The sequence below is a fragment of the Bombina bombina genome, chromosome 4 (genome assembly GCF_027579735.1).
Source record: "Bombina bombina isolate aBomBom1 chromosome 4, aBomBom1.pri, whole genome shotgun sequence".
Lineage (NCBI taxonomy): Eukaryota > Metazoa > Chordata > Amphibia > Anura > Bombinatoridae > Bombina > Bombina bombina.
The window spans coordinates 752178093-752196791 of NC_069502.1; positions in this window are offsets into that span (position 1 = coordinate 752178093).

Genomic DNA, 18699 nt, shown 5'->3' on the forward strand with positions numbered 1-18699 from the left:
TTGTCTTCCTAAATATTACAGTTGGGTGTTCGTCTATCACATCGGTTAGAAGAGGGTCTTTTCTAATTAAGTGCCAATGTTTATTTAGGATCTTTTTATCATTTTATGGTCATCATTATATTCTGTTATAAAGGATACTTTATTATGTAAATGTGTTCTTTCTTCCTTTTTGTAGTCTCCATATATTTTAATAATTCTTTTCTATCTTTCTTACTTGCTTGGATTTTTGCTTCTTTTATTATAGATTCTTTGTATCCTTTCTCCTGAAATTTCCTTTCTAATTCATTTGCTTGTTTTTGAAAAGTGGTGTCTTCTGAACAATTTTTTCTAATTCTGTAAAATTGTCCTTTGGGTATATTGTTAATCCATTGTTCTAGATGACAACTGTTTGGGTGTATGTAGTTGTTAGTGTCTGTCAGTTTGAAGTATGTTTCTGTGATTATCTTATTGTCAATAATGTTTATTTTCACATCCAGAAAATGTATACTCTCCTTACTATATTCATAAGTAAAATTAATATCCCAGGTATTACAGTTTAGGTCCTCAAGAAATAATTCCAGAAGTCCATGGTCTCCCTTCCAGATTAGGAAGATGTCATCTATGAATCTTCTGTATAGCACGAGGTTTGCACCCCATGGGGAGTGTAGAATATGTTCTTGTTCGAACCTCCCCATGAATAAGTTGGCATAACTGGGTGCAAACCTTGTGCCCATTGCTGTATCTTTTTGTTGTAAGTAGAATACTTTGTTAAAATTTAAATAATTATTTTCCAGAATGAATTGTATGCAATCTATAATAAATTTAGTTTAAGGTGTTTTCATCTCATAATCTGAATCTAGGTAGTATTTTGATGCTTCAATACCTAGTTGGTGTTTCTTTTGGTATATAATGAATTTACATCACAGGTGACTAATGTATATTCATTTTGCCATGTTGTGTTTGTGATTGTATTAAGAAAATCTGTTGTGTCTTTGAGGTATGCTGGTAAAGATTGTACATATTTTTGTTAAAATTTATCGACGTATTGTGACAAATTTGAAGTCAGGGAGTCAATCCCTGAAATGATGGGGCGGCCTGGTGGATGGTCTAATGTTTTATGTATCTTGGGGAGGTAGTAGAATACTGGTGTTTTTGGGTATGTGATATTTATGAATTGATATTCTTGATTGTTGATGATCCCTTCTGTTTTTGCTTTATTTATAATTTTTTCAAATTCTTTGATTTGTTTTTGAATAGGATTAAATGGTAATTTTTTGTATGTATCTACCACCCCTCCCCCTTTATCTGCTTGTTTTATCATTATTCTTGGATCATTTTTAAGATGATTTATTATGGATCTTTCTTTTCTGGTTAGGTTTGGTAGTTTTCTTTTATTGATTTCACATTTTTGAATATCTTCTTTTATTAGTTTTTCAAATATTTCAATATGTTTTCCTTTATCTTGTGTTGGATAATATTGTGATTTAGGTCTAAGTGTTTGTTGTATAAATGTATTCACCTGTATCTGTTTGTGTTTGTCTTTCTAGGGGACAAATGTCTTTCTAGGGGACAAATGTCTTTTAAAAGTTAGTTTACGTATTAATTGGTTTGCATTAATCAGGGTATTAAATTTATTCAATCTTGTGGTTGGAGCAAAGGATAATCCTTTGTCTAAGATTTCTTCCTGTTCTTTGTTCAACGATATTTTACTCAAATTGAATATACCTTTTGTGTGTGTGGAAGTATCTTTGAATTTTATCTGGATCTCTTGTGATTTGTCGGAGATTTTGCCCCCTCTTCCTCTACAACCTCTAGTCTTCTTTTCTTTTGATTTTTTTTTAATCTCTCTTGATTTTCTTGTTGTAATAGTTTGGATGTGGTTGGGTGTTCCTGACTTATCTCTAAAAAATGATTATTCTCATTTGTATTTCTACTTTCATTTTTCAGTATATCGTATCTATTACTTAGCTTAATATTCCAATCTGAGTTATCTGTATCCCTTGTTTCTTCTATATTGACTAGTATAATTGGGTTTAAATTCTTCGTAATTATGATATCTTCGATCTTCTCTTTTATAATGTTGGTTGGTTGTCTTATACCTATTTCTCTCCCAATATTGTCCCTTGTTCCAGTTATCTGTAAATTGTTCTCTATTCCTCCAATGTGTTGTGTGATTAATTCTATTATTTTCATAGTTAAATCTTTCTCTTTGATTTCTATTTCTCCAGTTTTGGGTGTTTCCCTTTTGTTGGTTATAATCATAGTCAGCCCTACCTCTTAGATTTGTATTAGTCCAATTCGGGACATTCCTCCTTTCTTGAATAGTGTGGTCCCTATTCTGATATTCATAATCGTCTACATTTGACCATGTGTTATATTTGTCTCTATTGGACCAGGTGTTATGCTGATGTCTACTGTCATCATTACTGTGGTTTCTATTGTATCCATTGTCATCATTATTATAATTTGTATTATAACTAGTTTCTTTATATCGTTCTCTGTTGGGATGATTATACCTCTTATTAGTTTTTCTCCAATCTGAATTGAAAAAAATGTTGGGTTTTTTGTTAGATTTCTTGAATAAGTTATTATTTTTATTTAAGTTTTTGTTCACTACTTCCATATCACCTTCTTCGTTCTCTATATCAGTGTCGTCATCTTCAATATTCATGAACTGGTTTAATATTTTTATTATAATCTGACTCATCTCTTTCTAATTTTTTCTTTTTATTCAGGTTTATACTCGCACTTAGATCCTTAATGTTTTTTATAATTGTTTGTTGTCTTTCTTTAAATTTTGCATCTTCGTAATGGGGTTTGAGTGTTTCTTTAAAGTTGTTAATTTTTAGGGAGACATTCTCTAATGTTCTAGTACGTGCTAGGGGGAGTGAAACTTGACTTTCACCAATACGGAGGATAAGACACCATATTTTTTTGGATAATCGGATATATCCCCTTTTAAACTGGGACATAGAGTTGTGGCCACAACTTAACTGCTTACTGATCAGTCTGCAAGTAACATTGCAATCGTTGCTTAAGTGACATACAGCATTTTTTATAGTTAATACTTTGTTCCTATAGGAGCAGCATTTCTTAACGGATGTTTAAAAATTGCAAATTTTATTGTTATATTGCAACATATTGCTATCAATCCCATATGTATCACATATGAACTACAAGTTTTAACATTGTATTTGTACGATATTTAAAAGTAAAACTTTATTTTTATGTGCAACTGAATTTGTGTGTTATCACAATTTTCTCTTCCTCATCTCACGATATATATATATCATTTTTACGCTAACATTACACTGATTTAATGGCCAATATATGCCTCTACAATTACATCTGAAACATTTTTTGAACACTTGTACGTAGGATAAGCACAATCAACATATTGAATATTAGGCACTTAAAGAGACAGTAACACGTTCACACTCACAAATTAGTGTAACGCTTGCCACCCACTCAGTAAGATCATTGGACAAACTGTCCTGATATATCACAGATTAATAAAAATTTATATCAAAGATATTTCTGAGACTCAGCTACCCAGTCACAAATAGACACGTCCATAATCACAGCTATTATAGCGCTCCCCACCCCTATTCACACAATTGTATTTTGATCCGATATTGGGAGGATATCGGTATTGGGGTAGCATTGTGGGTTGAATAGGTCTGGCATTAGTATAACCACACACACCTTCTTTCTGATATATCGTTTTTCTCCTGTTTGGTGTATACTACAGCCTGATATGGACATATTTAACTTAAGAGAGAATTTACTATCTGAGATTTCTAATATAACTATAGATAATAGTTTGGATACAATACATACAGACATACAGGAAGATATGATAGAATTAGAAAGTATAATGATGAGGGAAATCAAACAAAAAGTAGAGATCACTTGTATGGATAAATACATCAAATCAAATATGGTCCCAAGAGGACTTAGACTAAAAAAGAATTGCACATTTAATCTAGAAGAAGACCATGAAAATGAATGGTTTAAAATTCTTGAAAGAGCATCACTAGATTTAATGCAAGTAATCATTAAAGAACGTACTAGAACATTAGAGAATCTCTCCCTAAAAATTAACAACTTTAAAGAAACACTCAAACCCCATTACGAAGATCCAAAATTTAAAGAAAGACAACAAACAATTATAAAAAACATTAAGGATCTAAGTGCGAGTATAAACCTGAGTAAAAAGAAAAAATTAGAAAGAGATGAGTCAGATTATAATAAAAATATTAAACCAGTTCATGAACATGAAAAAGAAACTAGGGATAATACTGAAGATGACGACACTGATATAGAGAATGAAGAAGGTGATATGGAAATAGTGAACAAAAACTTAAATAAAAATAATAACTTATTCAAGAAATATAGCAAAAAACCCCAACATTTATCCAATTCAGATTGGAGAAAAACTAATAAGAGGTATAATTATCCTAACAGAGAACAATATAAAGAAACTAGTTATAATACAAATTATAATAATGATGACAATGGATACAATAGAAACCACAGTAATGATGACAGTAGACATCAGTATAACACCTCCAATAGAGACAAATATAACACATGGTCAAATGTAGACGATTATGAATATCAGAATAGGGACCACACTATTCAAGAAAGAAGGAATGTCCCGAATTGGACTAATACAAATCTAAGAGGTAGGGCTGGCTATGATTATAACCAACAAAAGGGAAACACCCAAAACTGGAGAAATAGAAATCAAAGAGAAAGATTTAACTATGAAAATAATAGAGATAATCACACAACACATTGGAGCAATAGAGAACAATTTACAGATAACTGGAACAAGGGACAATATTGGGAGAGAAATAGGTATAACACAACCAACCAATATTATAAAAGAGAAGATCGAAGATATCATAATTATGAAGAATATAAACCCAATTATAATAGACAATATAGAAGAAACAGGGATGCAGATAAATCCGATTGGAATATTAAGCTAAGTAATAGATACGATATACTGAAAAATGAAAGTAGCAATACAAATGAGAATAATCATTTTCTAGAGATAAGCCAGGAACACCCAGCCACATCCAAACTATTACAACAAGAAAATCAAGAGAGATTAAAAAAATCAAAAGAATAGAAGACTAGAGGTTGAAGAGGAAGAGGGGGCAAATCTCCGACAAATCACAAGAGATCCAGATAAAATACAAAGATACTCCCACACACACAAAAGGTATATTCAATTTGAGTAAAATAACAGTGAACAAAGAACAGGAAGAAATCTTAGCCAAAGAATTATCCTTTCCTCCAACCACAAGATTGAATAAATGTAATACCCTGATTAATGCAAAACAATTCATACGTAAACTAACTTTAAAAAGACATTTTTTTAAAAAAATCCCCAAGAAAGACAAACACAAACAGATACATGTGAATACATTCATACAACACTTAGACCTAAATCACAATATTATACAACACAAGATAAAGGAAAACATATTGAAATATTTCAAAAACTAATAAAAGAAGATATACAAAAATGTGAAATCAATAAAAAAAAACTACCAAACCTAACCAGAAAAGAAAGATGCATATTAAATGAACTTAAAAACGATCCAAGAATAACGATAAAACAAGCAGATAAAGGGGGAAGGGTGGTAATATTAAATACTGAGGATTATATAATAGAAGCTAATAGAATATTAGGAGATGTAGATACATACAAAAAATTACCATTTAATCCTATTCAAAAACAAATCAAAGAATTTGAAAAAATTATAAATAAAGCAAAAACAGAAGGGATCATCAACAATCAAGAATATCAATTCATAAATATCACATACCCAAAAACACCAGTATTCTACTACCTCCCCAAGAAACATAAAACATTAGACCATCCACCAGGCCGCCCCATCATTTCAGGGATTGACTCCCTGACTTCAAATATGTCACAATACGTCAATACATTTTTACAAAAATATGTGCAATCTTTACCATCATACCTCAAAGAAACAACAGATTTTCTTAATACAATCACAGACACAACATGGCAAAGTGAATATACATTAGTCACCTGCGATGTAATTTCATTATATACCAATATAAAACACCAACTAGGTATTGAAGCATCAAAATACTACCTAGATTCAGATTATGAGATGAAAACACCTCAAACTAAATTTATTATAGATTGCATACAATTCATTCTGGAAAATAATTATTTCAATTTTAACAAAGTATTCTACTTAAAACAAAAAGGTACAGCAATGGGCACAAGGTTTGCACCCAGTTTTGCCAACTTATTCATGGGGAGGTTTGAACAAGAACATATTCTATACTCCCCATGGGGTGCAAACCTCGTGCTATACAGAAGATTCATAGATGACATCTTCCTAATCTGGAAGGGAGACCATGAACTTCTGGAATTATTTCTTGAGGACCTAAACTCTAATACCTGTGAAATAAATTTTACTTATGAATATAGTAAGGAGAGTATACATTTTCTGGATGTGAAAATAAATATTGACAATAAGATAATCACAGAAACATACTTCAAACCGACAGACACTAACAACTACATACACCCAAACAGTTGTCATCTAGAACAATGTATTAACAATATACCCAAAGGACAATTTTACAGAATTAGAAAAAATTATTCAGAAGACACCACTTTTCAAAAACAAGTAAATGAATTAGAAAGAAAATTTCAGGAGAAAGGATACAAAGAATCTATAATAAAAGAAGCAAAAATCCAAGCAAGTAAGAAAGATAGAAAAGAATTATTAAAATATATGGAGACTACAAAAAAGGAAGAAAGAACACATTTACATAATAAAGTATCCTTTATAACAGAATATAATGATGGCCATAAAATGATAAAAAAGATCCTAAATAAACAATGGCACTTAATTAGAAAAGACCCTCTTCTAACCGATGTGATAGACGAACACCCAACTGTAATATTTAGGAAGACAAAAAACTTGAAAAGCATATTAGCACCAAGTCAATTCAATAAAATTACAAAATCAAGAGATCAAGATCTACTAGGAAATAAATTACAAGGTTTAATCCCATGTAAAAGCTGCAAAGCTTGTAAATATGGAATAAAAGATAAAAAAGTTAGATCTACAAATAATAATTTTGAATATCCCATAAGAGAGACAATTAGATGTTCGGATAAAAATATAATTTACTTAATACAATGCCAATGCAACCTGCAATATTTGGGTCAAACTAGTCGCCCGCTACATGACAGGATAAGAGAACATCTCTTAAATATAAAATGGGGTAATTGTAAACACCTACTCTCCAAACATTTTACAGAGGTACATAATAAAAAACCAATAGGATTTAAATATTGGGGCATAAAAAAAGTAATAGACAACAGAGGAGGAGATATAGAAAAAATTCTATTACTCAAAGTAGCAGAATTAATTTTTAATTTCAACACCTTGACCCCCAATGGCCTCAATGCAGAACTGGACCTAAATCCATTTATCTAAATGTACAATCAAAACATAACAGTTATGAAGTTCACAATTATTTAATAATATTATGTATAAGAAAATGGTATACACAGGCGGAGAGATACGAAATATTAAGTAAGTACTCATATAAGCATTTAATATAATACATAAGGAATATAATAAGACTATACATTTAGCCCAACTGACATTAATGAGTACAAAGATATATCAATAAGTATGAAGAGTATACCACTTTATATTGATAACCCATATGGATACCTGCTTTCTAAAATAAGGAGATAAAATTGATAGTTAGATCGACAAGTACATTCTATATAAATTCTTTATATAGGATCTATTAAAAAATACACACAATGGAGAAAATATTAAATACTAGGACCCAGTCCACAAGAATATATAAAGAATTTATAAATAGAATCACATATTTAACTTAATAGGAAATATATTTAAGAATAAGAATAAAAATGAGATGTACATACAACTAGTAAATGTATAGGGAATCAAGTAAATATATCTATGCTTTCCCTTTTTATATATATATATATATATATATATATATATATATATATATATAATTATGTTAGGAGTGATATAAGTTTTATATTTATATCTATTAATAATGTATAGATGGAAGGATGCCAGACATATATGACACCACAAAATTAGTATAAGGAATTTGGGACACACACTGCAAAACCCTTTTTGATATTAAGTTAGAAAGGTCCATAATCACAAAAAATTGTATTAGATTTCTTATGTTTATAGATATATACATTTTTCTTTTCAATTGATGGTTTTCTTATAGTATTATAATATCTGAAGGATAGATCTATAAATAAATCTGGGAGAGATATTGCAGCTAACAATCTGAAGCATGTTATCTAAATAATCTAAATGAGTGACTGTAGATCTCAATCTGAAGTGATATTTGGAATTATAATGTAAATATGTTTTTTTAGTAACAGAGAACTTCCCAAGCTGTCAAATGTGGTCACACACGATATCTTAACTTGGTTAATGTAAATATGTATGTAATCTATCAAACTACACATATACTTCATTTTATGTAAAAAATGAATTCACTTTGTAAATAAGCACAGAAGTCAAAGAAATAATAATTTATAAGAACATGCCCTTTAAGGAAATAAAGGAGAAAAATGGGAGGAGTTTTGCGGCCCCACCGGAGCAATAAAAGAGCCAAGTTATACACACACACACTAGAAGTCTTGATAAAGGCCCAGTGAAGCGCTGAAATGTGTAGACATAAAGACAATCCAGTGTGGATATACAGGCTCCTGAGAAGTATTGAGCACGAAGAAGACACACTCCCCCCACCATCCTGTTACCTGATTGGCCCTCCATGGTCACGTGGAACGGACACAACACGTGATTGGGTAGAAGCGAGTTGCCGGGAAATCTAACAGAGAGACGCCAACACAGGACGAGTTTCCTTTCCTATCTGTAAATTGTTCTCTATTCCTCCAATGTGTTGTGTGATTAACTCTGTTATTTTCATAGTTAAATCTTTCTCTTTGATTTCTATTTCTCCAGTTTTGGGTGTTTCCCTTTTGTTGGTTATAATCATAGTCAGCCCTACCTCTTAGATTTGTATTAGTCCAATTCGGGACATTCCTCCTTTCTTGAATAGTGTGGTCCCTATTCTGATATTCATAATCGTCTACATTTGACCATGTGTTATATTTGTCTCTATTGGACCAAGTGTTATACTGATGTCTACTGTCATCATTACTGTGGTTTTTATTGTATCCATTGTCATCATTATTATAATTTGTATTATAACTAGTTTCTTTATATCGTTCTCTGTTGGGATAATTATACCTCTTATTAGTTTTTCTCCAATCTGAATTGGATAAATGTTGGTTTTTTTTTGTTAGATTTCTTGAATAAGTTATTATTTTTATTTAAGTTTTTGTTCACTATTTCCTTATCACCTTCTTCGCTCTCTATATCAGTGTCGTCATCTTCAATATTCATGAACTAGTTTAATATTTTTATTATAATCTGACTCATCTCTTTCTAATTTTTTCTTTTTACTCAGGTTTATACTCGCACTTAGATCCTTAATGTTTTTTATAATTGTTTGTTGTCTTTCTTTAAATTTTGGATCTTCGTAATGGGGTTTGAGTGTTTCTTTAAAGTTGTTATTTTTTAGGGAGAGATTCTCTAATGTTCTAGTACGTGCTAGGGGGAGTGAAACTTGACTTTCACCAATACAGAGGATAAGACACCATATTTTTTTGGATAATCGGATATATCCCCTTTTAAACTGGGACATAGAGTTGTGGCCACAACTTAACTGCTTACTGATCAGTCTGCAAGTAACATTGCAATCGTTGCTTAAGTGACATACAGCAATTTTTATAGTTAATACTTTGTTCCTATAGGAGCAGCATTTCTTAACGGATGTTTAAAAATTGCAATTTTTATTGTTATATTGCAACATATTGCTATCAATCCCATATGTATCACATATGAACTGCAAGTTTTAACATTGTATTTGTACGATATTTAAAAGTAAAACTTTATTTTTATGTGCAACTGACTTTGTGTGTTATCACAATTTTTTCTTCCTCATCTCACGATATATATATATCATTTTTACGCTAACATTACACTGATTTAATGGCCAATATATGCCTCTACAATTACATCTGAAACATTTTTTTGAACACTTGTACGTAGGATAAGCACAATCAACATATTGAATATTAGGCACTTAAAGAGACAGTAACACGTTCACACTCACAAATTAGTGTAACACTTGCCACCCACTCACTAAGATCATTGGACAAACTGTCCTGATATATCACAGATTAATAAAAATTTATATCAAAGATATTTCTGAGACTCAGCTACCCAGTCACAAATAGACACGTCCATACTCACAGCTATTATAGTGCTCCCCACCCCTATTCACACAATTGTATTTTGATCCGATATTGGGAGGATATCGGTATTGGGGTAGCATTGTGGGTTGAATAGGTCTGGCATTAGTATAACCACACACACCTTCTTTCTGATATATCGTTTTTCTCCTGTTTGGTGTATACTACAGCCTGATATGGACATATTTAACTTAAGAGAGAATTTACTATCTGAGATTTCTAATATAACTATAGATAATAGTTTGGATACAATACATACAGACATACAGGAAGATATGATAGAATTAGAAAGTATAATGATGAGGGAAATCAAACAAAAAGTAGAGATCACTTTTATGGATAAATACATCAAATCAAATATGGTCCCAAGAGGACTTAGACTAAAAAAGAATTGCACATTTAATCTAGAAGAAGACCATGAAAATGAATGGTTTAAAATTCTTGAAAGAGCATCACTAGATTTAATGCAAGTAATCATTAAAGAACGTACTAGAACATTAGAGAATCTCTCCCTAAAAATTAACAACTTTAAAGAAACACTCAAACCCCATTACGAAGATCCAAAATTTAAAGAAAGACAACAAACAATTATAAAAAACATTAAGGATCTAAGTGCGAGTATAAACCTGAGTAAAAAGAAAAAATTAGAAAGAGATGAGTCAGATTATAATAAAAATATTAAACCAGTTCATGAACATGAAAAAGAAACTAGGGATAATATTGAAGATGACGACACTGATATAGAGAACAAAGAAGGTGATATGGAAATAGTGAACAAAAACTTAAATAAAAATAATAACTTATTCAAGAAATCTAGCAAAAAAACCCCAACATTTATCCAATTCAGATTGGAGAAAAACTAATAAGAGGTCTAATTATCCCAACAGAGAATGATATAAAGAAACTAGTTATAATACAAATTATAATAATGATGACAATGGATACAATAGAAACCACAGTAATGATGACAGTAGACATCAGTATAACACCTGGTCCAATAGAGACAAATATAACACATGGTCAAATGTAGACGATTATGAATATCAGAATAGGGACCACACTATTCAAGAAAGGAGGAATGTCCCGAATTGGACTAATACAAATCTAAGAGGTAGGGCTGACTATGATTATAACCAACAAAAGGGAAACACCCAAAACTGGAGAAATAGAAATCAAAGAGAAAGATTTAACTATGAAAATAATAGAGATAATCACACAACACATTGGAGGAATAGAGAACAATTTACAGATAACTAGAACAAGGGACAATATTGGGAGAGAAATAGGTATAACACAACCAACCAACATTATAAAAGAGAAGATCGAAGATATAATTACGAAGAATATAAACCCAATTATAATAGACAATATAGAAGAAACAGGGATACAGATAACTCAGATTGGAATATTAAGCTAAGTAATAGATACGATATACTGAAAAATGAAAGTAGCAATACAAATGAGAATAATCATTTTTTAGAGATAAGTCAGGAACACCCAACCACATCCAAACTATTACAACAAGAAAATCAAGAGAGATTAAATAATCAAAAGAAAAGAAGACTAGAGGTTGTAGAGGAAGAGGGGGCAAAATCTCCGAAAATCACAAGAGATCCAGATAAAATACAAAGATACTACCACACACACAAAAGGTATATTCAATTTGAGTAAAATAACGTTGAACAAAGAACAGGAAGAAATATTAGCCAAAGGATTATCCTTTCCTCCAACCACAAGATTGAATAAATTTAATACCCTGATTAATGCAAACCAATTCATACGTAAACTAACTTTAAAAATAATTTTTTTTAAAAATCCCCTAGAAAGACAAACACAAACAGATACATGTGAATACATTCATACAACACTTAGACCTAAACCACAATATTATCCAACACAAGATAAAGGAAAACATATTGAAATATTTGAAAAACTAATAAAAGAAGATATACAAAAATGTGAAATCAATAAAAAAAAAAACTACCAAACCTAACCAGAAAAGAAAGATGCATATTAAATTAACTTAAAAACGATCCAAGAATAACGATAAAACAAGCAGATAAAGGGGGAAGGGTGGTAATATTAAATACTGAGGATTATATAATAGAAGCTAATAGAATATTAGGAGATGTAGATACATACAAAAAATTACCATTCAATCCTATTCAAAAACAAATCAAAGAATTTGAAAAAAATATAAATAAAGCAAAAACAGAAGAGATCATCAACAATTAAGAATATCAATTCATAAATATCACATACCCAAAAACACCAGTATTCTACTACCTCCCCAAGATAAAAAAACATTAGACCATCCACCAGGCCGCCCCATCATTTCAGGGATTGACTCCCTGACTTTAAATATGTCACAATACGTCGATAAATTTTTACAAAAATATGTACAATCTTTACCATCATACCTCAAAGACACAACAGATTTTCTTAATACAATCACAAACACAACACGGCAAAATGAATATACATTAGTCACCTGCGATGTAAATTCATTATATACCAATATAAAACACCAACTAGGTATTGAAGCATCAAAACACTACCTAGATTCAGATTATGAGATGAAAACACCTCAAACTAAATTTATTTTAGATTGCATACAATTCATTCTGGAAAATAATTATTTCAATTTTAACAAAGTATTCTACTTACAACAAAAAGGTACAGCAATGGGCACAAGGTTTGCACCCAGTTATGCCAACTTATTCATGGGGAGGTTTGAACAAGAACATATTCTATACTCCCCATGGGGTGCAAACCTCGTGCTATACAGAAGATTCATAGATGACATCTTCCTAATCTGGAAGGGAGACCATGAACTTCTGGAATTATTTCTTGAGGACCTAAACTGTAATACATTTTCTGTATGTGAAAATAAACATTATTGACAATAAGATAATCACAGAAACATACTTCAAAACAACAGACACTAACAACTACATACACCCAAACAGTTGTCATCTAGAACAATGGATTAATAATATACCCAAAGGACAATTTTACAGAATTAGAAAAAATTGTTCAGAAGACACCACTTTTCAAAAACAAGCAAATGAATTAGAAAGGAAATTTCAGGAGAAAGGATACAAAGAATCTATAATAAAAGAAGCAAAAATCCAAGCAAGTAAGAAAGATAGAAAAGAATTATTAAAATATATGGAGACTACAAAAAAGGAAGAAAGAAAACATTTACATAATAAAGTATCCTTTATAACAGAATATAATGATGACCATAAAATGATAAAAAAAAATCCTAAATAAACATTGGCACTTAATTAGAAAAGACCCTCTTCTAACCGATGTGATAGACGAACACCCAACTGTAATATTTAGGAAGACAAAAAACTTGAAAAGCATATTAGCACCAAGTCAATTCAATAAAAATACAAAATCAAGAGATCAAGATCTACTAGGAGATAAATTACAAAGTTTATTCCCATGTAACAGCTGCAAACCTTGTAAATATTGAATAAAAGATAAAAAAGTTAGATCTACAAATAATAATTTTGAATAGCCCATAAGAGAGACAATTAGATGTTCGGATAAAAATATAATTTACTTAATACAATGCCAATGCAACCTGCAATATTTGGGTCAAACTAGACGCCCGCTACACGACAGGATAAGAGAACATCTCTTAAATATAAAATGGGGTAATTGCAAACACCTACTCTCCAAACATTTTACAGAGGTACATAATAAAAAAACAATAGGATTTAAATATTGGGGCATAAAAAAAGTAATAGACAACAGAGGAGGAGATATAGAAAAAATTCTATTACTCAAAGAAGCAGAATTAATTTTTAATTTCAACATCTTGACCCCCAATGGCCTCAATGCAGAACTGGACCTAAATCCATTTATCTAAATGTAAAATCAAAACATAACAGTTATGAAGTTCACAATAATTTAATAATATTATGTATAAGAAAATGGTATACACAGGCGGAGAGATACGAAATATTAAGTAAGTACTCATATAACCATTTAATATAATACATAAGGAATATAATAAGACTATACATTTAGCCCAACTGACATTAATGAGTACAAAGATATATCAATAAGTACGAAGAGTATACGAATATATATAGATAACCCATATGGATACCTGCTTTATAAAATAAGGAGATAAAATTGATAGTTAGATCGACCCGTACATTCTATATAAATTCTTTGTATAGAATCTATTAAAAATACACACAATGGGGAAAATATTAAATACTAGGACCCAGTCCACAAGAATATATAAAGAATTTATAAATAGAATCACATATTTAACTTAATAGGAAATATATTTAAGAATAAGAATAAAAATAAAAATGAGATGTACATACAACTAGTAAATGTATAGGGAATTAAGTAAATATCTCTATGCTTTCCCTTTTTTATATATATAATTATGTTAGGAGTGATATAAGTTTTATATTTATATCTATTAATAATGTATAGATGGAAGGATTCCAGATATATATGACACCACAAAATTAGTATAAGGAATTTGGGACACACACTGCAAAACCCTTTTTGATATTAAGTTAGAAAGGTCCATAATCACAAAAAATTGTATTAGATTTCTTATGTTTATAGATGTATACATTTTTCTTGTCAATTGATGGTTTTCTTATAGTATTATAATATCTGAAGGATAGATCTATAAATAAATCTGGGAGAGATATTGCAGCTAACAATCTGAAGCATGTTATCTAAATAATCTAAATGAGTGACTGTAGATCTCAATCTGAAGTGATATTTGGAATTATAATGTGAATATGTATGTAATCTATCAAACTACACATATACTTTATTTTATGTAAAAAATGAATTCACTTTGTAAATAAGCACAGAAGTCAAAGAAATAATAATTTATAAGAACATGCCCTTTAAGGAAATAAAGGAGAAAAATGGGAGGAGTTTTGCAGCCCCACCGGAGCAATAAAAGAGCCAAGTTATACACACACACACTAGAAGTCTTGATAAAGGCGCAGTGAAGCGCTGAAATGCGTAGACATAAAGACAATCCAGTGTGTATATACAGGCTCCTGAGAAGTATTGAGCACGAAGAAGACACACTCCCCCCACCATCCGGTTACCTGATTGGCCCTCCATGGTCACGTGGAAAAGACACAACACATGATTGGGTAGAAGCGAGTTGCCAGGAAATCTAACAGAGAGACGCCAACACAGGACGAGTTTCCTTTCCTCTCCAAAGGTAAAAGAGATACCTCAGCAACCATTCCAAGACCCACAGATCCGAAAAGGGAAAGGAGGTAAGAGCAATCGGAGGTCCGGTTAGGGGGAGTGAAACTTGACTTTCACCAATACTGAGGATAAGACACCCTATTTTTTGGGATAATCGGATATATCCCCTTTTAAACTGGGACATAGAGTTGTGGCCACAACTTAACTGCTTACTGATCAGTCTGCAAGTAACATTGCAATCGTTGCTTAAGTGACATACAGCATTTTTTATAGTTAATACTTTGTTCCTATAGGAGCAGCATTTCTTAACGGATGTTTTAAAATTGCAATTTTTATTGTTATATTGCAACATATTGCTATCAATCCCATATGTATCACATATGAACTGCAAGTTTTAACATTGTATTTGTACGATATTTAGAAGTAAAACTTTATTTTTATGTGCAACTGAATTTGTGTGTTATCACAATTTTCTTTTCCTCATCTCACGATATATATATATATCATTTTTACGCTAACATTACACTGATTTAATGGCCAATATATGCCTCTACAATTACATCTGAAACATTTTTTTGAACACTTGTACGTAGGATAAGCACAATCAACATATTGAATATTAGGCACTTAAAGAGACATTGACACAAATTAAGGAGCAAAATATATATACTGCCCTTTAGAGTACATAGAGATAACAGACACGCTCACATTCACTATTGGTGCAATGCCCACCACCCACTCACTGATATAGGAACACAACAGACCAACTGTTCTTTGGAGTAACACAGACGCACTAAACACGTTCACACTCACAAATTTGTGTAATGCTTGCCACCCACTCACTAAGATCATTGGACAAACTGTCCTGATATATCACAGATTAATAAAAATTTATATCAAAGATATTTCTGAGATGCACTCAGCTACCCAGTCACAAATAGACACGTCCATACTCACAGCTATTATAGCGCTCCCCACCCCTATTCACACAATTGTATTTTGATCCGATATTGGGAGGATATCGGTATTGGGGTAGCATTGTGGATCGAATAGGTCTGGCATTAGTATAACCACACACACCTTCTATCTTTGTATTTATTTTAACTAGGTACAATAGTTATTAACTATTTAATAACTACCTAGTTAAAATAAGAACAAATTTACCTGTTAAATAAATCCTAACCTAAATTACAATTACACCTAACACTACACTATAATTAAATTAATTACATAAACTAACTACAATTAAATTAAATTAAATAAAGTACAAAAAAACCCACTAAATTACAGAAAATAAAAAAATAATTACAATTTTTTTAAGCTAATTAAACCTACTCTAATCCCCCTAATAAAATAAAAAAGCCCCCCAAAATAATAAAATTCCCTACCCTATACTAAATTACAAATAGCCCTTAAAAGGGCCTTTTGCGGGGCAAAAAAGACCTTGAGACGTCTTCACCCAGCCGGGCACAAGTGGACCTCCAGAGGGGCAGAAGTCTTCATCTGATCCGGCCAGAAGAGGACATCCAGACCGGCAGAAGTCTTCATCCAGGCAGCATCTTCTATCTTCTTCCATCCGGAGTGGAGCGGGTCCATCTTGAAGACATCCGACGCGGAGCATCCTCTTCCATCCGACAGCGACTGAAGAATGAAGGTTCCTTTAAGTGACGTCATCCAAGATGGCGTCCCTTCAATTCCAATTGGCTGATAGAATCCTATCAGCCAATCGGAATTAAGGTAGGAAAAATACTATTGGCTGATGCAATCAGCCGATAGAATTGAAGTTCAATCCTATTGGCTGATCCAATCAGCCAATAGAATGCAAGCTCAATTCTATTGGCTGATTGCATCAGCCAATAGGATTTTTCCTACCTTAATTCCGATTGGCTGATAGGATTCTATCAGCCAATCAGAATTGAAGGGACGCCATCTTGGATGACGTCACTTAAAGGAACCTTCATTCTTCAGTCGCCGTTGGATGGAAGAAGATGCTCCGCGTCGGATGTCTTCAAGATGGACCCGCTCCACTCCGGATGGAAGAAGATAGAAGATGCCGCCTAGATGAAGACTTCTGCCAGTCTGGATGTCCTCTTCTGGCCGGATCGGATGAAGACTTCTGCCCCTCTGGAGGTCCACTTGTGCCCGGCTGGGTGAAGACGTCTCAAGGTAGGGTGATCTCAAGGGGGTAGTGATAGTTTTTTTTAAGGGGGGATTGGGTGGGTTTTAGAGTAGGGTTGGGTGTGTGAGTGGTGGGTTTTAATGTTGGGGGGGTATTGTATTTTTTTTACAGGTAAAAGAGCTGATTACTTTGGGGAAATGCCCCGCAAAAGGCCCCATAAAGGGCTATTTGTAATTTAGTATAGGGTAGGGAATTTTATTATTTTGGGGGGCTTTTTTATTTTGTTAGGGGGATTAGAGTAGGTGTAATTAGCTTAAAAAATTTGTAATTATTTTTTATTTTCTGTAATTTAGTGGGGTTTTTTTTTATTTAGTTTATTTAATTGTAGTTAATTGTAGTTAGTTTATGTAATTAATTTAATTATAGTGTAGTGTTAGGTGTAATTGTAATTTAGGTTAGGATTTATTTTACAGGTACATTTGTACTTATTTTAAATACAAAGTTGCCTATAAAATAAATATAAATCCTAAGCTAGCTACAATGTAACTATTAGTTATATTGTAGCTAGCTTAGGGTTTATTTTATCGATAAGTATTTCGTTTTAAATACGATTAATTTCTTTAATTGTAGTAATTTTATTTCATTTTATTTAAATTATATTTAAGTTGGGGGGTTAGACTTAGGGTTAGACTTAGGTTTAGGGGTTAATAAATTTAATATAGTAGCGGTGACGTTGGGGGCGGCAGATTAGGGGTTAATAAATGTAGATAGGTGTCAGCGATGTTAGGGACGGCAGATTAGGGGTTAATAAAATTTAACTAGTGTTTGTGAGGCGGGAGTGCGGCGGTTTAGGGGTTAATATTTTTAATTAAGTGTTTGCGATGTGGGGGGGCTCGGTTTAGGGGTTAATAGGTAGTTTATGGGTGTAAGTGTACTTTTTAGCACTTTAGTTAAGAGTTTTATGTTACGGCGTTAGCCCATAAAACTC